General features: G+C 30.0%; 1 long non-coding RNA gene across 1 annotated transcript in view; it reads left to right on the top strand.

Annotated features, from left to right (window-relative positions):
• The first annotated feature begins 15,425 nt into the window (after window positions 1-15,425).
• Window positions 15,426-18,489, top strand: part of LOC106678312 (uncharacterized) — an 8,314-nt gene continuing 5,250 nt past the window's right edge. The window contains exons 1-2 of the long non-coding RNA XR_001342740.2: window positions 15,426-15,580; window positions 15,795-15,884. This is a non-coding gene — a long non-coding RNA (uncharacterized lncRNA). The remainder of the gene's footprint in view (window positions 15,581-15,794; window positions 15,885-18,489) is intronic.

Raw genomic sequence — 18,489 nt, 5'->3', positions numbered from 1 at the left:
AATGTGTGTAAGTAATTAAGAAACAAAATATACCAAATGAGCGGGGATACAGAAAAGAGTAAAATATAATAGAAAATTAATAATAAAGTAATTAATATAAGTACACTTAAGAAGATAACACATGAATATAAATTAAAAGATAGATACATGAATATAAATGAAACAGGAAGGATAGTGAATATAAAATTAAAAAAAAAAAATGAGAATTTAGAAAAACAAGAATAAAAGATATGACAAGAAAATGGGCTCCTGAAATGCAGAAAAAAAAAGTGAACAAAAGGATTATGAGGATTTTATTAAGTTCAAAATGTGTCGATATGTAAGGAAGATGCAGTCACACTCCTCTACGTTCTTAGATAGTTGTCATAGATTCTAACTATGGTACAGTGCATTATACATTGGATCCTGTCACGAATCTGCTATACATATTGCAATATCATAGAACATAAACAGGTTTTTTCTCTACTATGGCCCTCCTTTAGCTTTTAAGGTTCACAAAAAGTAACCGAAGTCACAATTAACATTTCAAAAATCTTTTTCTTTTTTTTTAAATATTTATAGTCATTGTTTATTGAATATTATATAAAGTTTGCCACAATGCTATAATCGATACGTTGTACATTGTAAGGCGCAATAACTTCAATATGTTTTATTTATGTGATTTGAATTTTCTCTTCTTTTTTTTTCATGTTTTTTACATATTTATAGTTTTCAAATAGTAGGAAAATTTTTAAAAAAGCCTACACAACAAAAAGAATAAAGAAACAAATAAATAAACTAAACATAAATTATAAATGAAATAATAATATGCTTTCTTAAAAAATAATCTACCTATAATAAAGAAACTTTATATATAAAATTTAAGTATCAAGTTTTCTCTAATAATATGTGTTGTGAAACTTGTTTAAATGATCTTAAATTTAAAGCATACATTTCAGACCTTCCCTCACACCCATCTGTAGAAAAATAACTATGCTTATCGGCAAGTGTCATCACACAATCATTTATGCATCACTTATAGAACACATATAATAGTAAACAGGTTACAAACTCTTTTTAAAAATCCAAGATTACAATGAACGAACCAAAACACATCATAAAAAAGATACCATCCATAAATCAAAATATAGTTATTAATAGTACCATAATCCGATGGGCTGAGTCAGTCAATCTAGTCTATAAATGGACAAATCTTTAACGTTCTCCATGCACATACAAAACAAATGCACAAGAGCTAAGGATATCAGCAGCAATATGGACCTATGTTAAATAGGCATAAATCTTGAAAAGACATAATACCAGTCAATGAACTGCAAAGAGCCCGCGGACCTTCAGATTAATGGAAGTGTATGTAAGAAGGTCGACTCCTTCTAATACCTGGAGTCGACAATACATGGGACCGATGAGTCGGAATCAGAGGTTAGGAGGAAAACTGGTCCGACAAGAAGGTTGACTATAATGCTCCACCCAGTCCTCTGGAATACGGCCATCTCAGCGGACAACAAAAGGCGAATTTTTGGAATTATTGTTGAGCCCTCACTTAACTACGCCGCACAAATCCGGACACTTAACCCAGGACTCTATCTACTCCAAACTACAAGCGGCAGAGATGGATTTTTGGAGGAAATGCCTGAGGATTACTCCTATGGATAGAGTCAGGAATGAGGATATAAGGAGCAGGCGTACGGGTGACCGAAGGAGTTCCGGAGAAGATTGGAAGGAGCAGACCGCAATGGTATGGGTACTGTCAGTAGATGCCAGAACTTAGGTGGCCGAAGAGACTTCTGCAATGGGAACAACCAGGAAGACTCCGAATCCGGTGGAAGGACTGCGTGGAGGAGGACATAGCCGGCAAGGGATATGGGGAGGAAGACTGGTAGGATAAAACGAAGTGGTGGGACGCTCTAACTTAGGCAACATATTGAGGGGGGGGAACCCTGCAAAAGTAAGTAAAAGTAAAAAAAAAAAAAAAAAAAAAAAGGAAATTTAAATCACATAAATGTAACATATAAAATGTATTTGCACCTTACAATGAAGTATTAATCGATTATAGCCTTGTGGCAAATTGCATATAATAATCATTAAATAGTAACAACAAAAACAAAAATCTTTGAAATGTTGTTAATGGATTTATGTTTTATGTTATTGGAATATGACATATTATTATTTCTACAACATTTGGCTTTTTAACTTGGCTTATATTATTTATTTATATTACTACTCTTATTTTCGGATTTTTTTTCCAACCTGAAAAAATATTTTTCTTGTTTTCGTCTTTAATTATTTATGATTTTTTTTTTCATCAATAATATTTATGAATTTATAGTAATCATAAAAAATAAAAGCTCTTATTTCTATTATTTGTTATTATATCTTCAAAAGAACAAAATTATAAGTACACAAAAAATCAGGACTTAATTCATGTAATACTATTGTTCAATGAGAAAGGACATTGTATAAGACTACCTGCAACTTAAGTCCATTTAATTATACATCGAAATAGAGTTTGATTAAAATCGTTATTTGAAAGATGGTAAAAAAATGTAAAATCTACGAAATAATTTATTCCAAAATAATCAATGTCGATTTTGGAAAAAAATATATAGCATAATAAAGTCAAAAAATATCAGTATACTGTCTGACATTAGATGTAAGGTCATGGTTTTAGGGTTTCCGAAGTATTTTTAATGTTATTTTATTTCTAAAAGCTGAAGTACTTTGATTATTCAAAGCCAGCAACTATATTCTTTATTCCTCCCCTTTGATATTACCCGATCGGGACCGAACCACATTTCTGAAACCGAAAAAAGGCTCTGGGTTCGATAATGAATACTTTTTATTTACAGCTTCGTGATTTAATTTAAATTATTACTGTACCCTCTTGACCTATCATTATACAAAGAGGTGATGTGATCAGCAGACTTATATTATTGACACCAGAGTCGATCCAGGCTTATGTAACCATTGTATAAAATAATATGTTAACACTTAGTGTCGCCTAGTGTCGAGATTTGATCGGTGACTGTGGGCAGTGTTGGCAATTTTTTTTTCTAAATTAAAAGGGTAAAAAGATGTTGAAATAAAAAAATTGATATTTTGCGTATTAATTATAAATTTGTATTATTGAAATCCAATGTGGGGAAAGTACAAACGGAAAACGCTTCAATCTATTTAAAAAACCTTAGAACTTCAAAATCGTTTCCAGACCACTTGGTGGAACGCATAAAGCCTCGCAACCCAAAAAAAAACTTTAAAAACACTAATAAAAGTGATGTGAGATCATAATATATATAAGTAAGAGTTCATGGGACATCGAAGAAAGCACATTGATTGATATGATATGAGTATAAGAGAAGGCATAACTTAGTAATTGTAATAAAAAAATTTAATAACTGAGTTTACCACAAGATAAAGGACAGTAAGAGTTCAAAGAGAACCAAAAATATTAGCTAAGCCAAATAAATTTTGTTAAAATATCTTAATAGTTGATTATTTATTCAGTTCTTAAAAAAATAGTTTTAATAGGTTTTGATATATTTCTAAAATTCATATTAAATGTTTTTTTTAATTAAAAAATTACAAATATTACATTCTTCGAACGATATGTATATCTGATGCAAATACAAATTTCAGTCCTATAAAAAAAAAAGGAACTCCAGATACACGGGGAGGTATATTATACAATTCAGCTACAAACTAAGGCTCCAGTAATAACAAAAAAATAAAATTAATTTAATATTTTGTTAAAAATATTTGAAAAGATTTTTTTTTAGGACTACTTACGAAGTTGTAAGACAGGAGGTGCCTTGGGCAAGGCAGCATAGGCAGCTACCACGCAGGCTGACAGCGCCAGAAAGGTTCTCCCTACTGTCATGTTAGGTGCAAGACTGATGAAACAGCCTCTGGAGATCCTAATATCTTGCAACTTTTCTGGAGGGGAGTACAGGGTATATCACCCCCTCCATCACTAATTCAACAATAAACTTTACACATGTGAAGTTAATTTACACGAAATAAATTAAAAATAAAAGTTCTGAATTGTGAACACCACTCCTACCCAAGTTCATATTATAGGTAATGTGGATCATTTTTCCATGATCATATTAAATTAAATTTATATTAAATATTGATAAAAAAAAAAAAATGGACACAAAATTATAATGAGACCCTATACAATATAACACATTATTTTACGATTTTTTTGTAAATGATAGGCCCCCTTGATTTTTTTATTATTTACATAAAATTCGCTAGTTTCAAACTACACATTCAAATTTAATTAATTTTTTTGCGGCGCAAAAAAACAAGTTGCCATTATTGTTTTGGCATGAAATCATTTCGACATATTTTTTGTTCTCTATACTATATTACACACATTGAAACAACATACATATTACGTGATATGGAAAGCCTCTATATCGCTTATTTGATAATGATAAGCCCCCTTGATTTTTTTATTATTTACATAAAATTCGCTAGTTTCAAACTACACATTAAAATTTAATTTATTTTTTTGCGGCGCAAAAAAACAAGTTGCCATTATTGTTTTGGCATGACGTCATTTCGACATATTTGTTTGTTCTCTATACCATATTACACACATTGACACAAAATACTAATTAAGTTATTTTACAGTTTTTTGTAAAGTCTATTATATCGCTTATTTGATAATGATAAACCCCCTTAATTTTTTATTATTTTATTTATATAAAATCGTTATTTAGTTTGAAACTACACATAACATATTAATTTACGGTTTATTGTAAATGATAAGCCCCCTTGATTTTTTTATTATTTACATAAAATTTGCTAGTTTCAAACTACACATAAAAATTTAATTTTTTTTTTTGCACCGCAATTGTTTTGGCATAACGACATTTCGACATCAACATACATTAGGCTTATCTATCTACTCAATCCAAGTGTTATTTTTATTTATTTCGTATTTCTTCTTCCTTGTTATTCAAATATATAAATAATAATTATCTATTATGAGTTATATTCGCTACCGTTGCTGTGTAGTACTAATTGAAAAGATACTAATACAGGCAACACAAAAGTTTTTATACAAGTACCAAAAGACGTCATAACTAGAAAGATTTAGTAAAAGCTGGCTAGAGGGGACCCAAAATTATTATCGAATCTAAATAATAGATCATATTTTTGTGAAGATCACTAGGATGTAAGTGTAATGCAAGATACAAATTGTAAGTACATTAGAGGTTATATTAATTCCGAAAGACTAATTTAAAATGTAATTACATTTGGAAAAGATATGAAGAATTCGGTACAAAATATTGAATTCAGTGAAAAAAAACAAAAAAAAAAACAGACAAAAACAAATTTTAAAAAAATAATAGGATTAAGATCCCTGTTCTTATTCTTAAACACACAACCCTTAAGTAAGAACAGTATTAAGAAAATAGTTATAAACTGAGCATCAGCAATACATTTAGTATTTTTAATAAATAAACTACAATTTAGAATATGCTTACACAGACGTTTTAATATTTTTAAACTCTAAAGAACAGAAATCCGAGGTTGTTGTTAAAAATTTCGCTAACATTAAAGCATCGATCCTGGGCAAATTTGTACATTATGCTTTCATGAAACCGTAATCCATGGTTGTTATAGAAAAAAGTAATAAAAATACCATTAACTTCAAAATACGTAACAATTTAAAAAGAGTAAATCGCTAAATCAGTGTTGTCGTTTATTTCTAAATGACGTCACATATGAAACCATCACGGTGGCTAGCGTTTTCCTTCTGTTAGTACACAGATTAAACATCTTAGTTTTTAAAAGTAAAATCAAAAAATGAATCCTATATATTGATTAAAATATATATGATTGGATTTCTCAACTGACTAACAATAATGTTAACTGTTTCAATCAATCAATTGTTATGCTTGTTAAGTCTCAACACTCTTTATTATTTAATTATCAGTTTAACGTTTCGGCCAATTCGGGCATCCTCAGGGTCAATCTTAAATACAAATTTATACCTCACATCCAATTATTTATGGTTTGCAGGCTGTTCTGCCCAAGCCATTAATAACAGTCACCCTATTTTGTCACAATTTCATTAATTTTTAAAACTTTTAATTTTAGATCAAGTCAGCACTATCAATTATCTTATCGATTGATAAGATTCTCATCTTCAACCGATAAGATAGTTGATAGTGTTAAGTTGATTTAAAATTAATGAAATTGACTGTTATTAATGATCTGGCCAGAATAGCCTGGATAGAGTTTTTAAATAATTGGATGTGAGGTGTAAATTTGTATTCAAGATTGGCCTTTAGGCAAAAACATTGTACTGTTAATGAAATAAAAAAGAGTTTTGATGACAAGGATATCAATTGTTTATTTAAACAATAAATACCAATCTCAACAAATTGAAAAGATTATATATAAAATAATATTAGCATTATTTCGATTTTTTTTCTATGTCGTCAAATACTCCATTGCAATGTGGTTCTTGTACCGCCCTATATGCGATCGACGTAGTAATCGTATGTGTTATAGTTTAGAACGAATTTGTCGAAATTCTGAAACAAATTAAATGTTTTTCTAAAAAATCTTTCCCTGAAGTACCTTAGATTTTGAAAGTAGCTTTAATCAACTATTTCTCATTGTTAGCAGTAATTTATATTAATTACCATCAATTCATATTAATGGATAAATATGAAATATGAGAAAATTTTATTCAAAACTAAAGGAGAAAACGATTTTTACGTAATCACCTAAAACATACTGCGATATCGGAAACAGCCGAAAGCCCCATATCTCATTCCATAGTAAACAACTTTGTTATCTTTTGTTTTCTAGATATAGTTGATAATCTATTTCAAACCTCAGCCACGAATTTTCAGAGCAGCAGAAAATTAAAAATATACTATCAACATTTTTAAATATCTTTAATATTTACTAATCTGGAACCTTCACTAAAGACTGAAAATAAAGGAAACTGCACGTCGATTTCGACTATTACAGCACTTACTGGTCAAACGATCTAAACTTCCAATATATCACATAGGACTGATTTACATGACATTAATAAGACCAATCTGGACATATCGAGTTGAGCTTTGGGACTCCACTTACCTTTGAATTCCTCTCGTATCCAATCCTTACAATCGAAAATTCTTCGTAAAATCCTCCATGCTCCTTACTTTGTCACAAATAAAATCATCCACAAAGACCTTAATTTGCCATATGTTACCGATCTAGCCCAAACCAGATAGCATTCCTTCCATTAAGAACTTCTAAACCACCCAAACCAAAAACAAAAAATCGATGAATATGATATATGAAAAAATTAATTATTGTATTTCCGTGGTAGTTACTATAATAGTCAGATATTACAATTAATTACATATATGAAATATAAGGTAATATAAGGGTATTGTCATCTTGAATAATAAAGAATTAGCTGTTTCGAAATGTACAAGAATTAAGTGTATTTCAAGGTGGTCAGTGAAAGCTATATGAAGCTCGCACAAGTTTTTTTCAGATCATCTTCATGGACAAAACATATTAATAAAGGAATAAAGGAAACAAAATATAATCATCTTCGAGACTTAATGAATAAAACAAAATAAATTGTCTCAAGAACTCTTTATTAATATTTTAAATGTCCAACATTTTGCCCAACCAGGTCATGTCATCCTGAAAGACAATCTATTAAACAATAGCTCTTATTATACACTCATCATTAACAACTTTAAACAATATTATTACTTATAAATAAGCATCTATTACCTATAAATAAGCATATATTACCGATAAATTCACACTTTACATCTAACTATTAAAATTGTTTGCAGGCTAGTCTGCCCTGGTCTAATAATTTTAGCTAAAATTAACCTATAAAACAATTTCTTATAACTTACAATTTCGATTTAACTTACTATATGAAATGAAATGAAAAAATATCTTTATTCTGGGACATACGTCCCCTAAGAATAATTACATGATTCATATAGTGAGATTTTTATCTGGCGAGCGTTTACAAATTTTCAGATAGTAGAATGAAATTACATTGGTATATTGGCTTTACTACTGTTTATAATGTTAATCAATACCTGCCTATTTATTTGATTGAAGGTTTGGTTATTCAATAAATGAAGGAATAGGTGTTGTTTAAAGGAGACAATGGATGAGGACTGGCTAATGGAGATGGGAAGAGAATTCCAGAGGGAGGTTGCACGTATGACGAAGGATTTGCTACAGAAGGAGGTTCTATAGGAGGGCATATATAAATCATTCGGATGGGATCTGGTGTTTAATGAGTGGATGGATGAACGAAGAGTGAGGAGATCTAGGATATAAGGTTTGTTGATGTTAAGAACTTGGAATAGAAAAACACCAAGGAGGTATTGCCTTCGGGAGGTTGGATAGAGCCAACTCGGAATACCAGCGGGAGACTTGAGAGTGCCTAGGAAACCCAAAAATAAATCTTACAAAACAATTCATGAATCTCTTCAGTCTAATTACTATAAAGTAAGTTATGACACGTATCAGCGTAGGGTTAATAGTTTTTGTAATATTCGCATGTAATTATAAATTTTGCACATGAAATTGTGCCCGAATAGCTATAAATCAATTTATTTTAGAAAATATCATTTTCATTACTTCACACTACTACTCCTGCAAATATATTTGTGATAAATTACTTTATAGTACATTTAAGTAGCTTTAAGTTGAGTCATGGCAAACATCTATACATCGAATGATTTGAGATTTAGTTTTTTTCAACACAACTTCATTAACTTCAGATTTTCAGTGCATTTTTTATGCAATGCAGAAAGCTATGTCTCGGGAAATATTGAACGTAAACGTTTTATCAAATTTCCTCTACTTCAAATGATGTTATCTAAAGTTTTCTAGTGTTGTTGGTAGTCTTAAAGATATAGATAGGGCTCGGAATGTCTAGAAACAGCCACCATTTTTATCCTCCCCTCACTATACTTGGCAGACTCATCAATTTAGTCTCATAATTATACATAGTTTTCGTTAAAGTAATCGAAAATTGGGGTGAAAGAACTGCCTTTTTTATCCTCTTAGGCTGTTGTACCATAATTATAACCAAATATATCAGAAAAAACCTATTTAGAGAGGTACAAAGAACCTTTAAATATAGAATCCACCCAAATATATCTCTATAAACTATCTAAAACTCAAGTTTTCGTGAAAATCGTTCCAACAGATAAAACTTGCAGTTGATTGGTAATAACATTATGTAATTAAGTTTAATCGGTAGCCTAAACTAATGCAACAAGATCCTGCTATCTAACCACCGCCCAAGTTAATTACCTTGTATCCAAGGTGAGTCAAATACACCGGGCTATATTATTGTTTATAATGAGATGTTGTAATATCTTTGACCCCGAAGTTTCTCAAGTTCCTTTTTTTGTTTGCTTTAATCTATGATCGATTCACTCAGATGTTAACAACAGATTTTCTGTTAAACATTGTTCCAACATATCTGCAATTATAATGAAATATTGTAAAAATAAATCTGGTAAATAATTTCTGGATGTTCTGAATAAAATAGTTTAAAAAATCCTTTAAAATATAAAATCCTATTTAAAATGCTTACGGTAATATTATTTAACACAATTTTATATACTAGGGGTATTCATGATTTTGAGTTAAATGTAAAAAGTTTTAACATGCTAAATGTTAAAAATTTAATGGCTAGTAAATTTTCTCGGGAACGTTTTTATTTTTTGTATTCTTTACGAGATAATTCGAGTTTAAAAACGTCCAGAACAAAAACAAGACAAATTAAACACGAACTAAGAGTAACTAACCTAACAAATGAAAGCAGACAAAATGGTGACGAGCTCAGCTGGTCTGTGGCATGGCGTCATTCTCTACTTAGCAGACCTACTAACAGACTCTCAACCATGATAAGTGTTATATAGTTTTAACATGCTACTTTTTCCATTTAACACACTTTGACAAACTTGGCCAAAGATAATGAATACCCCTACTATTGTTCAAATAAAAAAATATTCAGTAATGAATAGCAAGTAATATTTTATTCATTTTACCGTATCCGTTTATTTTAAATAACGCCTTTTATTTTTTTATACTTGCTATTAGGTGCTGTCATTACTCACTTACTCAGGTACTATTATTAATTGGGACATAACTAAATATGTTGACATTAGATAATGTTTAAATATAAAATAAATAATGATTAAAGAATTCAATTTAAATAGGAAATTTGTAAGGTTTCATTTTATTGCGCATTTACAGAGAGATTCCTAATACTGAATATTTTAGATTTTTAACATAACGTACTTCCTGTTTTAGATTTATTTTACCTCTTGCCCCACAGTATCCATTAATAATAACCCACTTATCCCTGTTGAACAGATCCATTCCTTAGGACTACATCTGGACCAATGACTGACATGGAATCCACATACAAGACAGGAAACTGCCAATCCATTACAAAAGACTGATCTACATGACTATTATAAGGCCTATCTGGACAAACGGAGTTGAGCTTTGGGGCTCCACTAAACCATCAAATTCCTCTCGAATCCAATACTTAGTCCAAAATCCTTCGTAAAATCCTTAATGCTCCTTACGTTGTCACAAATCCAGTCATCCATCAGGACCTCAATGTCCTATATATTGCCGATTTGGCCAGAACCAGATGCAAATCTTTCCATGATAAACTTCCCAACCACCCAAATCCTCGTGTCTCTAACCTGGATGCTCCCTCATTACCAAATAATCCTCCTAGGTGTCGAAAAGAAATTGACCTCGAGATCTTCTCCTCTAGAAATGTTATTGGAGTTCTATTAGTGGATTGATTCTCCACATATTTGTATCATGTCGCTATGTCAGCTACAACAAATTTACTTGTTGTATATATTTTATACAGTTGTAAATAACAATAAATAAATTATTAAAAAAAAAAAAGATTTTTTGTTTTGTCTTACTTTGCTGCTCATAGCACAGGTAGCAAAAATGTAAAATTTTAGGAAAATTAACAAAATTTGAATTTAATAATGCTAAAGAAGCTGCATTATATCCATTTATTTTACTGAAAAAAACAAAACAAACAAATTATTAATAATTATTTAAATGATATTTCCATGAAAACGATTAGAGAAAATAGAATGTAATAAATGTAACTTTAAAATACGAAATATTTGAGTGTTATCATAAAAAAATATAAATTATTTTGGAACGTCGTTGATTGACCGTGTATAATATAGAAAAGGTAGTTATTATTTCCGAAGCTTTCAAAAGAACTCCAATACTAACTATATTATCATGCCATAGGCGTTGATGACCAGAGGGTTTTACGCCTTTAAGCAACAATCAACAACAACTAACTATACTATTTATTATTAGCCAACTTTTCGCCCCCTTTGTAGGACATATTTTAAATCATATTCAGCCACACCTTAGTTTATTTTTATTTCATGAAATCTATTCCATTACTTTGTTAAATAATTTTAGTTGTTTGTATATTTTTATTATATGTTTGTTTGTAGACCTGGTGGAGTCCTGCTAAGTGGGGCGAAACGTCGACATCTTTCTGGTAGGAAGTCCGTCTGTAATAACTTCACAAATAACAACAATCAAGAAAAAAGTTATCAATATATGTATATAAACAAGTAAATTAATTGTTTGCATTAAAAAAATATAATCATGCTTGATTCAAGACATGTACTTAAGATCTATATTACGTAACAAACATACACACATACATATTTTTAAAAGAATATACAGGTAGGTACTGAAAATGATTTATGATTATTCAAGAATGAAGCATAGATGAGTAGAGACATAGTTATATTGGAAAACCATCAGGGCGCTAATGGCTGTCATAGCTTTGTCCCATTCCCCTGTCGCTCAGTCATGGTTCCAGTCACCAAGTTGAAAAGCACTGCTAAAAATAGAACTATCCTCCAGGTATTCCAGCCATTTTTTCTGTTCTTTAATATAATCGAGTGCACCTCTATAAACACTCATCTACATTTCTCTTGGTATTCTTCCGCTCACGCACTTTTAGTCATAATCTCTATGATGGTCATCACAACCTACGTGTTGTTAGACTATGACGACGATTCTGGCTTGGAAGAATCGACAGGCGCGGTGAAGCTCATCGATGGTATCAAAGTGGGGTGCGCAGCTGGAGCAGCGACTATCTGTACTACGATTAACATCGTGAAGACCAAAGCTATCATGAATCTGTTTGCTGAAATCGAACAGTTTTCTAGATTATTCCCATTGAGGAAGAGACCATTCAGATGGATGGCGCTGAGATCCATCGCTCTTGCTGTTCTTCTCGTGTCTGCTGGTGTTCAAGAAATAATCATCGAACCTGATACGCTAACTGCTTTGGAAATGACAAGTTTCGTCGAATACTATTGTCATCTGGTCTTACTACTTACCGAGTACCAGTTCGCAGTATTCGTAAGAGTTCTTGAAGGCTTTTTGATGAACCTTATCAAGAAATTGAAGAAGGAAGGGAGGAAGACACGATTGGGCGTGCGGCAGTCGGTGAGGTATGAACTGCTGTTGAAGAGGTTCTGCGAAGACCTCCAATCCACCTTCGGATTACAGATTGTGGTCGCTGTGTTTTCGAGTTTCGTGGTCTGCCTCATCAGTTCGTATTTCGCTCTGTTGTACGTGATCAACTGGTTCACGGGGAGCGTGGATCAGTTACCAACGATGACCGTTATGTACGCGGCTTGGGTACTTTTCATTTTTTTGAAATCACACGAAATTATTTCATCAACACATGATTTGAGAGTGAAGGTGACAGAAGTGGAAAAAACGTTATTAAAAGTATACACGGAGGTTGAAGACTTATATTTATTTACTTTTTGTTATTTCTAGGCAGAATTATATGCAATGGAGGTAGACGAATTGATTCTGAACGATACTACGAAATATTTGCAGAGTGATGTACGTATTTATATATTTATATTTATAACATTGATCATTAATTTTTTCAATTATTATTCATAAAGTATAAATCTTTTCATAAAAGAATAAAAAAAAGTGATCGAAAATTTTTAAACATTTTAGCTAAATTAACTACTATTACTATAATTTTAACACATATATTTAATATCAGAGGTCTTTTTGAGAAACAAAAAGAGAGTAAAAGCATCATTTTAGTATCACGTAAAAAATATTGCTAATAATGAAAAAAATTATTATTATTTGATATATAAGGCCCCAATTTTGGTAACAGCCAAATATAAACGCGTCACAATCAGTATTAATATCGATATTTGAAGCAATGTTAAAATTGGTATTTTTTTTTCAATTTCAAATAGGTTATTTAGTAGTTACTATAACATTTTTAATTCTTTTCAGTTTAATTCCTTTGTATTGCAGAGTATATTTGATTTTGAAACGATGGAACAACCAACTATCATTTTATTTAAATAAAAGATTATTGATTTATCCATAAGTACTACAATCTGCCACAGACTTGGGCAATGAGTAATAGTGCTATAATTGAGCATATTCATACTAAAGTTATAAATATACATTATATAAAAGCAAATAAATAAATAAAAACAGGAAAAACAAAATTAGAGTATTGATATAGTTAAACAAAAATAAAGTAAGATTCCAAACCAATTATTATAATAAATTAAAAACACTAATCACATCCAAACTAATACTATAATACCAATTTTAGAATCTATATTAGTATCATTATTGCACTATATACAAATATCCATATTGGAATCGATACTGATACCTATATTAGAATCGATACTCATACCAATATTAGAACCAATGTTCTAATCCATTATTACACAATATTATGACAATTATTAATTTTAGGAAATTTTATACCTATTTTTTTTTTTTAAGTTTTATTTTCATTAATACTGAAGTATCATTGAACTCTTTTATGCTATCAATGGGAAATTATTATTGATCTGACAATATCCATTACATTATAGTATCCATTATCGACATTACAATACCCAATATCAACATTACAATGTTTAATATCAATATTAGAATATTTAATATCGATATTAAAATATATAAAACCGATGTTACGATTATCAAATGAACACATCCAATAGCCCAGTTCCAACTTTTTTTTTATTGTCATACCAACCTTTTCTTTATTTAAATTAATATACTTTTTCTTGTTTATTTTTGTTTTAATATTCAGTTTTTGACAGTCGAATGTTAATATCGATATTTCGATGCTTAGAAAAACTACAGGATAAAATTATCGATATCTTGAAATATCTAATATCAATATTTAATATCGATATTAAAATATCTAACGACAACACCATTTCATTGGTTCACTTTCAACAATTTGTTTTGTCCTTTGTTGAATCTGCTGTTGTTTTTTTTAATTTAATTTATTTAATGTTTATTTTTTAAATAAATCAATTTTCGAAATTAAAATTTTATTTTCGATATATCGAAAAAAATATCGTATGAATAAATACAGTGTAATCTCGGGAAACCGAACTTGGGTACTCTGAACACTACTGCAGTAATTCGTGACAAGTGTAACCAAAAAAATTACTTTTTTTGAGGAAACTCAATCCTTCAGATCCTCAAGGATCCTTCAAGGCAATCCTTCCCCACCCCCCCCCCTCGGACCAACCCACTCACAAAAACACTCATTCTTCATTTTAAGCAATTATTTCAAAAGTGATAAAGGGCCGTCGCTCCCCAGGGGTCTTAGCGGTGCGGGTCCGGCGGGGAAGAATTGCTCTTCTTGTGAGATTGTGACATGCCGTTTTTCAAATATTGCTCGATTAAACTATCTTAAAGTCAATTAAACTAAATCTAAAGTGTATTAAAAACTATATTAAGCGGGCATACAATTTTTGTTTTAAAATAAAAGTGCACATGTGTAAAATACATTTTTTTTAAATTTCCCGATCTATTGGCAAGTTATTTTATCAACGTGAAAATCAAGAGTGGAAATTTTTACAGTTTTTATCTAATCTAATTGCTATGGAAGAGATCATAATATATTTTGTTAGAATTAGAAATATATAATATCTATTGAATAAATAAAATCACTTGATTCTGTAAAACTAATTTAATTAATAGTAGAAATATGTATGATACAAATTTTGATGGTCAATTTTTTTTTCATACATTTTTTTTTATTACGTTTTAAATGGATAAATGGATTAAATCCATACAATGAGTATTTCATATTTTTATTTATACTTTTTTCACTTATAAATGAACATCTTATAGTTTTAAAAAATTAAATCATCATTTAGCATTGCTAAGGATGTAAAAGAAAACAATTTCATTAAAAAATTTAATTTTTTAAAAATTTAAACAAAATAAAATATGCTAAAAAATATTGTTACGAGCCATCATATTGTTGAATTTTTTTACAGCATTTTCCCCAATACTTTCTGTGATCTGAACATTTCAGTAATTGGTACACCTATCCCTGCATCAATTAGGTCGCAATACCGAGATTACACTGAATATATATTTATTAAAATATATATATGTATTTTGCAACATCCCTAGTTCATCGCGCAAGAAATCGCATTTTATCCACCTTTGTTTGGAGTTCATGGTAATAATATATAATATAATATATTAGATCAATCGACTTTTTAAGAGAACATAACACCCACACTACTGCATAAAAACATTAATTTTTAGGACAAAGGCTGTAATCGATAAAATTAGAGGATTATTATTCGCGAATCCACACCATATTTTATATATAGTAGATACATCAGCCCATTATACTGGATTTTATCCTCAAACGATTTTTTTTTTTCCAGCCCATATTACAAACCTACCTGCAAGGAAGGGACGAGTGGATAATGTATGCTGGAGACATGCTCATTCTTGACTTCGGCCTTATTACAGATGTAAGTAATTTATCAAAATCTTAATTAGTAATAAAACGTTCTGAATGAAATCCAAAAACAATATTATTATTGAATATATCGATTTTGTAAAATTTTTCCAGCGGTGGACTTAATTCAAAATCTCTGAGACCCTTGTGCCAATCTACCAGTAATTACTTTTAGTACAAGAGCCCAAGAGAAAAAAAAGACAGCTATTTCACCCTATTTTTTTGTTACTTTAATGAAAACTTTGTATAATTACAAGTCAGAATTCGCGAGTCTGCCAAGTATAGTTAGGGGAAATAAAAAATAGCGCCTGTTTTGAAACGTTAAAAAAATTAATTTTTCTTTTGGAGCACCATATCTTTAAAATTATCAACACCACTAGAAAACCTAACAGAATATCATTTAAAGGAGAGTAAATTTGCACGTTTTGAGCCGTTTACAATGTTTACAGCCACCAGTTTGTATTCCCCTACCCATACATGGCAGGCTCATCAATTTTCAGCAGTAATAATACACAGTATCCATTAAAGTAATACAAAATTTCGGTGAAATAACTGCTTTTTTTTATTGTACTATAAAGTTGCACATACTTTTCAGTACTCTGCACATTGGATGGTTACTTCAAAGACTTGCTTATAAATAGTTTAAAAATAATCATCTCAGCCATTAAGATCTACAGAGAGTGTCAGTTCACGTAACCACGTAACATTATGACATTATCTAAAATAAATTATAGTTGTTCGGGCAAAATTTCATATGTAAAATTTATATTCATAAGCCAATATCATAAAAACTACTACCCCTAAGAAGATACGTGTCATAAATTACTTTATAGAAAATTAAATTGATTTTGAGTACTGGCATACATATGTACGTTTTATGGTTCTTGAAATATATTTTTCAAAAACGTTTTATCTAAACAACCAGAAATTAATATTTTGTCAAATTCATAAAATCTGCTACTCCTATGAAGATAAATATCATGAACTTCTTTATAGTACATTAAACTAGCTTTAATTTGAGTACTAAAAGACATTTGTACGTCGAATGGTTTGTTGAACTACTGATTTTTCAGTACATTTGTAATGAAATTTTTTTTTTCTATCTGGAATACTATTGTACGTAAATATTACTATTAGGGCTAATATTTTAGGAAATTTACTCTACTTTAAATGAAGTTCTCTTAGGTTTTCTAGTTTTATTGATAGTTTACCACTAAAATACCTAAGAGAACAGACGTACTAAAATTTACTTGACAAATAAAACTACTATTTCTAGGAAAGCTATAAATGTTATAGACTACTTTATAGCAAATTTAACTAGATTAAATTTTGAGTGCTACTAAACATCTCTACGTCTTATGGTTCCTGTGATACATTTTTTCATACATCCCAACAGCTAGATATCAACATTTTGTGAATTAAGTTTGACAAATATCATGAAAACTACTTCTCCTACAAAGATACAGGTCATAAACAACTTAATAGTACATTAAATTACTACTGATTTTCAGTGCATATATTATGACTAAATGCTTTTTAAAAAGCTATATTTCGAGAACTATTGGACGTAAACAACTCTATTAGGGTTCATATTTTTAGCATATGCACTTTAAATGATTTCTATCAGGTTTTCTAGTGGTGTCGATAAATTTAAAGATATGGAGATCCGAAAGAAAAATTAATTTTTTGTAACGTTTTGAAACAGCCATAAGTTTTTATTTCTCCTACCTATACATGGCAGACACATAAATTTGACCAGTAATTATACGTATCTTTCATTAAAGTAATACAAATGTGGGGTGAAATAACTGTTTTTTTTTATGGTACTATAAAGTTTCACATACTTCAGTACTCTGCACATAGTAGATGGTTACTTTAGAAACTTGCTTACAAATAGTTTAAAATGATCATGTAAGCCATAAACATCTATAGAGAGCGTCAGTTCACGTAACCACAAGCTACTATAAATGCAACTAGCATATGTTTCATCATAATTATATTTTCACGGTTCGCTCAGGGTTCTGTGCTCATTGTTGGAAATCAGATCTAGAGTATTATCTCGGTTTTTTTGTAAAACAATATTACCCAAATCTTTTTGGCAAGAGGAAGGAACTCTACATCTACAATTATAACATAAACACTTTTTTTTCCTCAATTTCTTAAATTATATTATAGAGACCAATAGTCTCAACCTTCTTAATTAAAACACATAACATGTCTAACGTTTCGGCCGATCCAGCCATCATCAAAGACATAATCTTATTATCACAGCTTCACATTGATTGAAATTTATAGGTTATTATACCCACGTCAATTTAGAACAGTCAGAATAAACATATTTGGCACAATAGCATTTATTAGTAATTTATATCCTTCAAAATTTTTGTATTTTACTATCAATAACATATCACACCACTATTAACAATTATTAAGATTGTTTTATTTATTTAATTTTTTTTCCGCCCACTTTTACACGCATTATTTCATCTTTAAAACCTTTTCTTACATATTTGTCGTCCCCCACCTATATTACGTTTCCTCTTCATCTTCCGGTACTTCGTTATTCGATAATTCGTTGGTTCATATATATTTTTAATTCTTCTTATCACCTTTTGTCA

This window comes from Halyomorpha halys, unplaced genomic scaffold (genome assembly GCF_000696795.3).
Source record: "Halyomorpha halys isolate HHAL.00 unplaced genomic scaffold, Hhal_1.1 Scaffold134.1, whole genome shotgun sequence".
Taxonomy (NCBI): domain Eukaryota; kingdom Metazoa; phylum Arthropoda; class Insecta; order Hemiptera; family Pentatomidae; genus Halyomorpha; species Halyomorpha halys.
Note: the sequence above shows the minus strand (reverse complement) of the source record. Positions and strands in the feature narration are given on the sequence as shown.